This window comes from Chiloscyllium plagiosum, unplaced genomic scaffold (genome assembly GCF_004010195.1).
Source record: "Chiloscyllium plagiosum isolate BGI_BamShark_2017 unplaced genomic scaffold, ASM401019v2 scaf_10517, whole genome shotgun sequence".
In the NCBI taxonomy this organism is placed as follows: domain Eukaryota; kingdom Metazoa; phylum Chordata; class Chondrichthyes; order Orectolobiformes; family Hemiscylliidae; genus Chiloscyllium; species Chiloscyllium plagiosum.
Window position 1 is genome coordinate 2,013 of NW_025204913.1, and position 7,988 is coordinate 10,000.

At 39.9% G+C, this 7,988-nt stretch overlaps 1 long non-coding RNA gene across 1 annotated transcript in view; it reads left to right on the plus strand.

Annotated features, from left to right (window-relative positions):
• The window catches only part of LOC122546409, a 9,061-nt gene extending 1,976 nt beyond the window's left edge, over nucleotides 1–7,085 (plus strand). Inside the window, exons 2-3 of the long non-coding RNA XR_006310737.1 lie at nucleotides 6,435–6,436; nucleotides 7,076–7,085. This is a non-coding gene — a long non-coding RNA (uncharacterized LOC122546409). The remainder of the gene's footprint in view (nucleotides 1–6,434; nucleotides 6,437–7,075) is intronic.
• Nucleotides 7,086–7,988: the final 903 nt, after the last annotated feature.

Here is a 7,988-nt window from a genome sequence, read left to right on the forward strand (position 1 = left end):
GCACCGGCACTAATAGTGTGCCACTTACTTTCATTTCAGCCAATTCTTCCTGTTCTCTCATTCCAGGAGAAGACAGCCTACAACAAAGCATTAAATACAAAGAAGGTGGTGTACTGCCTGATATTTAGCTTCTTGCCTCTGTGAAGTAAGAGTCCTGATCCTGACTACCCTGAGTGGCTGACTGACCATGCCCAAGCCTCTGGACAGATATTGGAGGCTGCCCTTGACTTCCTGATGGGAACCCCTCACTGAAAAGTGTCTCCCTTGACTTGACGGAACACGACAAGCTTCTTGGGTTTGTGCTTGTGCTAAGCAGAAAGGCAATATAGCTTTACTGAGAGCCTTGAATCTCTGGCTGAGGGGGCAAAGTGCAAAAAGGCAAGGCAAGGCAGTTGGGATGCTGTGACAATCCAGGTAGTCTCAAGGTAAGTAAGCACCAATGAACCAAGTGACCAACCTGGTCCAGTCCATGGGCTGAGTGCCTGTGCCTTCCTTGCAGCAGCCTTTCAATGCTACATGCAGATGCAACCTGAAGTGCAGATTTAAAATATCAAAATGTCTTGTAAGTGGATCAGAAAGATTCCATAAGGCTCATGAGAGATTGGCAGGCATCAGGTGCCAGCATCCAAGGACAGGAAAGGAGTGTAACCAATGCCCATGGAGTGTGTCCTGAAATGTGGTTGCTGGGTATTCAAGATGGCAATCTGAATGAGAAAGCAGTGAGATGGAAATGTCAGGTACCCTATCTGATTTTCATGTCAGTAATTCTCAGCATCTAGCATCTTTGTAGCATATAGTAGGATTAGAAACTGCATAATAACATGGCAAGATAAGTCAAAGAGACTGATAAAGAGCAACAATCCCCATTAATAGATATCTTGCTGCTGCCTGGTGAGATTCCTGTCCTGATGTCCAGATCTTAGTTAACTGCAGCAAGTTGCTCCCAACATTGAGAAAGGACTTACCAGATTTCTCATGTATTCTGCCAGATTTCTAGCCATAGCCACTGTCATTCAGACAATATAGGTTTATGCGCTTTGAGTTTATTGAGCCATCTTGTTAATGTCTGTTTTGTTCTCAATAATAGTAAAGAAGAGATATTGATTTTATTGTTAGTTAAATATGGTGAACATTTGGGTGGCACGGTGACTCAGTGGTTAGCACTGCTGGCCCACAGACCAGCGACCCAGGTTTGATTCCCGCCTCAGGCAACTGTCTGTGCAGAGTATGCACATTCGCCCTGTGTCTGCTTCGGTTTTCTCTGATTTCCTCCCACAATCCAAAAATGTGCAGGTCAGGTGAATTGGTCATGCTAAATTGCCCATAATGTTAGGTGCATTAGTCAGGGGTAAACATAGGGTTAGGGGAATGGGTCTGGGTGGGTTACTCTTTGGAGGGTTGGTGTGGACTCCAAATGGCTTGTTTGCATACTGTAGGGAATCTAGTGGGCTTGATTACCAGTGCACACCTCCCACCAGAGTCGGAATTATGTGGTTCTCATAACATGATTAGAACCTGTTCAAAAGGAATAAGATAGGCATGACTGCCTAAACCATCCTGCTTCACCAATCTGGAATTTTCTTTGAAATTGTCAATTTGTTATCAAAATAGTGATTAAAGTAATTGGTCAATGTCATTTGTGTACAAATGGTTCTGAAACTTCAGATAAAGGAATATATGGAAGATAGTACACAAATTCAGAGGTTGCTATTCGAAATGTGCCAATTCAATATTAGCTTTTGAAAACTGACATCTTAGTGCATAACTAACCATTGAAATGTGCTGCACTGCACAATGTACAATTTCTGTATTTCAGTCGTAGCCACATAATACTCACATTATCTTATTAATGTCAGTTAAATGACGTGGGAAGTTTTAATTACTGTCTCTGATGCAGAACATGAATTATTAATGTATGGTGTCTCATCCCTTCAGATTTTAATTGTTGTTATACCTGTTAAAATGTAAAATTAAATATTCTTGTTCACTTTTTCTTTATGTCTTTCCTTCCCTCACAATCCCATTTACTCTTTCTCTCTCATTCTCTTTCTATTCTTGAAATAACATTAAGTTCACCGACCCTAAACTATACTTCCTTTTCAGTCCTTTTGTTGTTAATTTCACAATCTTTGGACTAGTCAGTTTGATTGGTCATATACAGTGGATTTCCCTGTTTACTAATGTCCCAAATGTCTGGTTTTCAGGGTAACAAAATTATCAGCTTGCACCAACAGCAATTGTCAAAGTGAAGTTTAAATCCTAATTATAAAAGGTGCCTTGTCACAGCAAATTATAATGGATTGTGTTTTAACTGATTGTCAAGAGTGAGGTATATATTTATAATATTTGTTCATCAAAAATTATGACTGAAGTATTTTCTGCATGATCACACTCAAATTGACATATCTGTGGAAGAGATCCAAAGCCAGAAATCTGGAATTGTCTTTGATATTATCACTTTTAACATAAACAGCAGCATGAAAATGGCTATCCTTCTTTAACATTCAGACTAGTTACATTGGTCTACCATACTGACCACAAGTGAAAGTAAAATGCTGAAGTCTCTCCTAACCATCACAAATGGATATTAAACCATTTTAGGACCCAGTTATCAATGATTGTAGGCCATACAACTTTCGTAATAATGAAAATAGAACAACTACTTTACAATACAAGAAATATAAAGTTTTTTATGTATGCAAATTTTCACCAGCTCATATCTGAATGCAAGGTTGGTGCTACTACAAAGAAAGCTGAGTGTTTCCTTTTTAAAATGATCTGCCACTGGGCATTTTTGATCTTTACACAAAACAAACCCTTTGGCATAACTCAAATGGTCATAATAAGCTATACACGTTGAACAATGACTGCAGATTGTCAAGACAGTCTCAGCCAAATAGGTTATACACAGTCAATTACTCAGTGTCAATTTGTATATCCTGTAATGCAGAAGCTGGTCTGGTGCCAGTTTGTAATGAGGCCTATATATCCTGTAATACAGGAGCTGATCTAGAGTTAGTTTATATTCAAGCTCATTTGTAAATTGATAAATTCACAAGTGGTAATAGGCCCAAACTTTCCCACACCATTAATTCAGTGATTAAGATACCAGAGTACATTATTGATGCAAATTGTAGAATTTTATTTATACTGCTATCATGGTAACACTACATCAGTGACATTATGAGCTAGAGATATCTACTATAAGCTTTAATATAGAGTTTAAGTTATTATTAATAAAATCTTATGATGCATTAAGTTGTGATCCGTATATTGAATGTTTTATACGTTTGAAAGGCTAAGTAGTTCTTGTTAAAAAGTTCTATCTCATAATAGATTTACTTCCCATTGATAAGATTGTTACATGCATGCTGCTGTAATAAACTATCAACTTGATTGTTACTTTTGTTTTTTGATAAATATATCTAGGGCTAGATCTTTTTCCTTTCTGAATGATTAAAACATTCAATTTTAATAGTATTTGGAAAGAAGAGAATATTGTGTTAGCCAAATGATCTGATGTTTAACATATTGATCAACATGCATTCTCCATTTCATCATCTCATTTGACTGTAGTCTGCAAGTGTCCAGTCAGCAAGCTAACATAATTTCAAAATGTGAAACATTACTATTTTTTTAAAAAATTATGAGATATTATAGACACTTTATTTGGGGGAAATGGTTTTAACTGCAGATGAAAAATGTGACCTGGAATTAAACACCATGTTTCTCTTTATTGAATCAGGTGTTAAGACTGGATGGATTTCATGAATAGGAGAAAACAAACTGGTGATTCCTCTGATCATAACAACCAAGGAACAGAAACTGAAGATAAATGAAAGCCTTCCAGACCTAAACCTATCCAAAGTGACTGGCATTTATCTCAGTAGATTGTGAATCATCATGTACCTTTTCAACTGTTGGACTTATTCTCTTTTAGGGCTCAATGTGTTATTTGGACAATACTGCCCTGGAGGCTCTGGGTTCAATTCCTTGTCAGAGCTGATTGCTCTGTATAAATTGGCTGTCATGTTTTCCCACATTAGAATATCATTCCAAGGCACTTTATGCATAAATATTACAACTGGGTACTTGATGCTTCTGGCAGATATTCTGATCTCAACTGATGTTACTACAGGATAAGTCATATCCCAGAATGGAATCTGGCTTGATAGATAATATTTTGTTTTCTTTCAACATAAAAAAGTAGTCTTTCACTGAAATATAAGCACAAAGGCAGCATATTTGGTTTTAACAATAAAATAGTAGCTTATTATGTAAAAAAGCCAAAAGAAAAACATACCAAACATACCAAACAAAGCTATCTAAACATAACACACTTTGAATGGTTTAACAACACGTGACAAAGTAAAATCCATCTATTCCCCAAACACTATGACTTTACAGTTACTCAATAAAACAACAAATCAAATCTGTAGGTTGCTTAATAGATTTTTCCCTATTGCAACCTAGAGGAATGTGAAATCTTTGTCCTTGAAACCTCACAACACTGTGATTTTAGACTTTCTCAGCTTGGAATACCCAATGCAGACTTCCAACCTAACACTTCTGGTCTGCAAGTTTCACAAAATACTCCCTTGCGTTGAGGTAACTTACTTTCTAACTGCTCTGAACAATCTATACTTACATCTGATTTCAGTCAGGTCCCTTTCAAACTACACAAAGGCTTTCTAATCTCTGGGTTTCTCTGAGCTAAAAGTCATGTTGTACATGACCACAATATAAACAAGCATTCACTGACACTCCAGGGATCCATGCAGATGCCTGCTTTCTGATGCATACCTGTTTAAATTCATGGTTACAGAAAGACTGACCAGGTAATTTATTAAACCTCTTCATAAAAATAGTTTAAAATACAAATAAAAAAACTGATATCAATATATTTAAATCACACACCTATCATCACCAGCTGAGAACTGAACACCATGCTGGTGCAACCTGGTGAATATTTACTAACTAGTTACACTATATAAAAAAAAGGTCCAGCAGGACTTTGCAAGAATTTTCTTCATTTGACTTCCTGTTCCCGATGATCTGTCATCACTGACGATGCGGTTTAGCTATTAACCATATATACTATGTCTCCCCGTTCCCCCACAAGCACATTTGCTATACCCATGAACTATTTACATTATGAGCTATTTCCGTTTCATTTGTATTCTCCACTACACTGTCCCTTCACCCACTGTCCCACTGAAGTCAATGCAGGTCCTCTGGATCAGTGGCAAGACATTGCAATGTCTTAATGAATCTGCCTGACCGTGTCTTTGTTTCTCTTGGAGGAGAGGTTTTTCTTTGACAGGGCATGTGAATATAAACTTTCAGTTCAGCCTCATTGGCTGGCAGGTATTGAAGTGAACAGCTAAAGTGTACAAAAATAATTTAGTGAAGTAATTAAAGCAGTCATTAGTGAATTGTGGGCCTTTATCTGAAATGACTATCCTGGGAAGGTTTATGTGACAAAAGTCTCTTACACCTTTGCAATGACAGTTGCTGAGGTGGACCACAGCAATGCAGTTCAGTCTCAACCGCCCTCTGAAATGAGAGGAATGAAGGGCTCCAGCCTGAAACGTCAATTCTCCTGCTCCTGGAATGCTGCCTGACATGCTGTGCTTTTCCAGCAACACACTCTCGACTCTGATCTCCAGCATCTGCACCTCACTTTCTGCCCGCCCTCTGAAATGGCTTATCAAGTCACTCAGTTGTATCAATTGCTATGAAGTGTTAACAAAAAAATGAAACTGCATGGACTACCTGACATCAAGCCGAACACCAGAAAGGACAATAGTAGAAACAGCCTATCGACCCTGCAAAGTCCTCCTTCCAACACCTGGGGGCTAGTGCCAAATTTAGGAAAGCTGTCTCACAGTCGGGTCAAGCAATTGTTTGACATAGTCATTCTCACAGAATCATACCTTGCAGGCAATGTCCCAGACAACACCATCCCCATCTCTGGATATGTTCTGTCCCACTGGCAGGACAGACCCAGCAGAGGTGGTAGCACAGTGGTATACAAGTGGGAGGGAGCTGCCATGGGAGTCCTCAACATTGACTCCAGACACCATGAAGTGTCATGGCTTCAAGTTGAACATAAGTAAGGAAACCCCTTGTTGGTTACCATGTAGTGTCCTCCCTCGTCTGATGAATCAGTACTCCTTCATGTTGAACAATGCTTGGAGAAAGAACCAAGTATAGAAGGGGGCAAAATTCTGGTTGGGGGGTTTTAATGTTCACCAAGAAGAGTGGCTTGGTCAGGTCCTAAAGGACATGACTACTAGACTGTGGGGATGGTGAGGGAACCGAAAAGAGGGAAAAACGCACTTGACCTCATTGTTACTAATCCACCAGTTGCAGTTGCATCTGTCTACAACAATATCACTAAGAGTGACCACTGCACAGTCCTTGTGGAGAAGAAGTCCCACCTTCACATTCAGATTACCCGACGTCATGTTATGTTGCACTATCACCATGCTAAATGGGACAGACTCTGAACAGATCTAGCAGGAGTGGGCATCCATGAGGCGCTGTGAGCCATCAACACAGCAAACCATGCTCCAACACAATCTGCAACCTCATGGCCCAGCATATCCACTACTCTACCATGACCATCAAACCAAGGGATCAACACTGGTTCAATGGGGAATGCAGGAGGACATGCCAGGAGCAGCACCAGGCATACCTAAAAATGAGGTTGTCAACCTAGTGAAGCTACCAAACAGGTCAAAAAGCATAAGCAGCAAGTGATAGACAATCCCATAACCAATGGATCAAATCAAAGCTCTGCAGTTCTGCCATATCCAGTCATAAATGGTGATGGACAATTAAACAAGTCATTGGAGGAGGAGGCTTCACAAACATCCCTACCCTCAATGAGGGAAGAGCCCAAAATTTCACTGCAAAAGTTAAGGATGAAGCATTCGCAGCCAGAAGTGCCTAGAGGATGATCCATCTCGATCTTGCCCAGTGGACCCCACCATCACATGTCAGCCTTCAGCCAGTTCGATTCACTCCATGTGGTATGAAGAAACAGTTGGAGGCACAGGACACTGGAAAGTCTATGAGCCTGACAACATTTGGCAATAGTACTGAAGCTGTTTGGGGGCGGATGTCCTTGGGTAAAGGGACAGTTGGAAAATGGGAAACCTTCAAAAATGAGATAACGAGAGTCCAGAAATTTTATATGCCGGTTAGGGTGAAAGGAAAGGCTGGTAGGTGTAGGAAATGATGACTAGAGAAATTGAGGTTTTGGTTAAGAGAAAGAAGGAAACATATGCCAGTTATAGATAGGAGAAATCGATTGACTCCTTAGAAGAGTACAAAGGCAGTAGGAGTACAGTTAAGAGGGAAATCAGGAGGGCAAAAAGGGGACATGAGATAGCTTTGGCAAACAGGGCTAAGGAGAATCCTATAGGTGTTTTTAAATATATTAAGGAAAAAAGGGTCACGAGGTAGAGGATAGGATCCCTCTAAGATCAGCAAAGTGACCATTGTGTGGAGCCACAGGAGATGGGGGAGATACTAAATGAGTCTTTTGCAGTACTGTGGAGAAGGTCATGGAACATATAAAAAATGGAGAAATAGATGGTGACATCTTGAAAAATGTCCATATTACAGAGGAGGATATGCTGGATGTCTTGAAATGCATAAAAGTGGATAAATCCCCAGGACCTGATCAGGTGTACCCTAGACCTCTGTGAGAAGCTAGAGAAGTGATTGCTGGGCCGCTTGCTGAGATATTTGTATTATCAATAGTCACAGGTGAGTTGCCGGAAGACTGGAGGTTGGCTAACATGGTGCCACTATTTAAGAAAGGTAGTAAGGACAAGCCAGGGAACTATAGACCGGTGAGCTTGATGTTGGTGGTGAGCAAGTTGTTAGAAGGAATCATGAGGGACAAGATTTCCATGTATTTGGATAGACAAGGACTGATTAGGAATAGTCAGCATGGCTTTGTGCATGGGAAACTT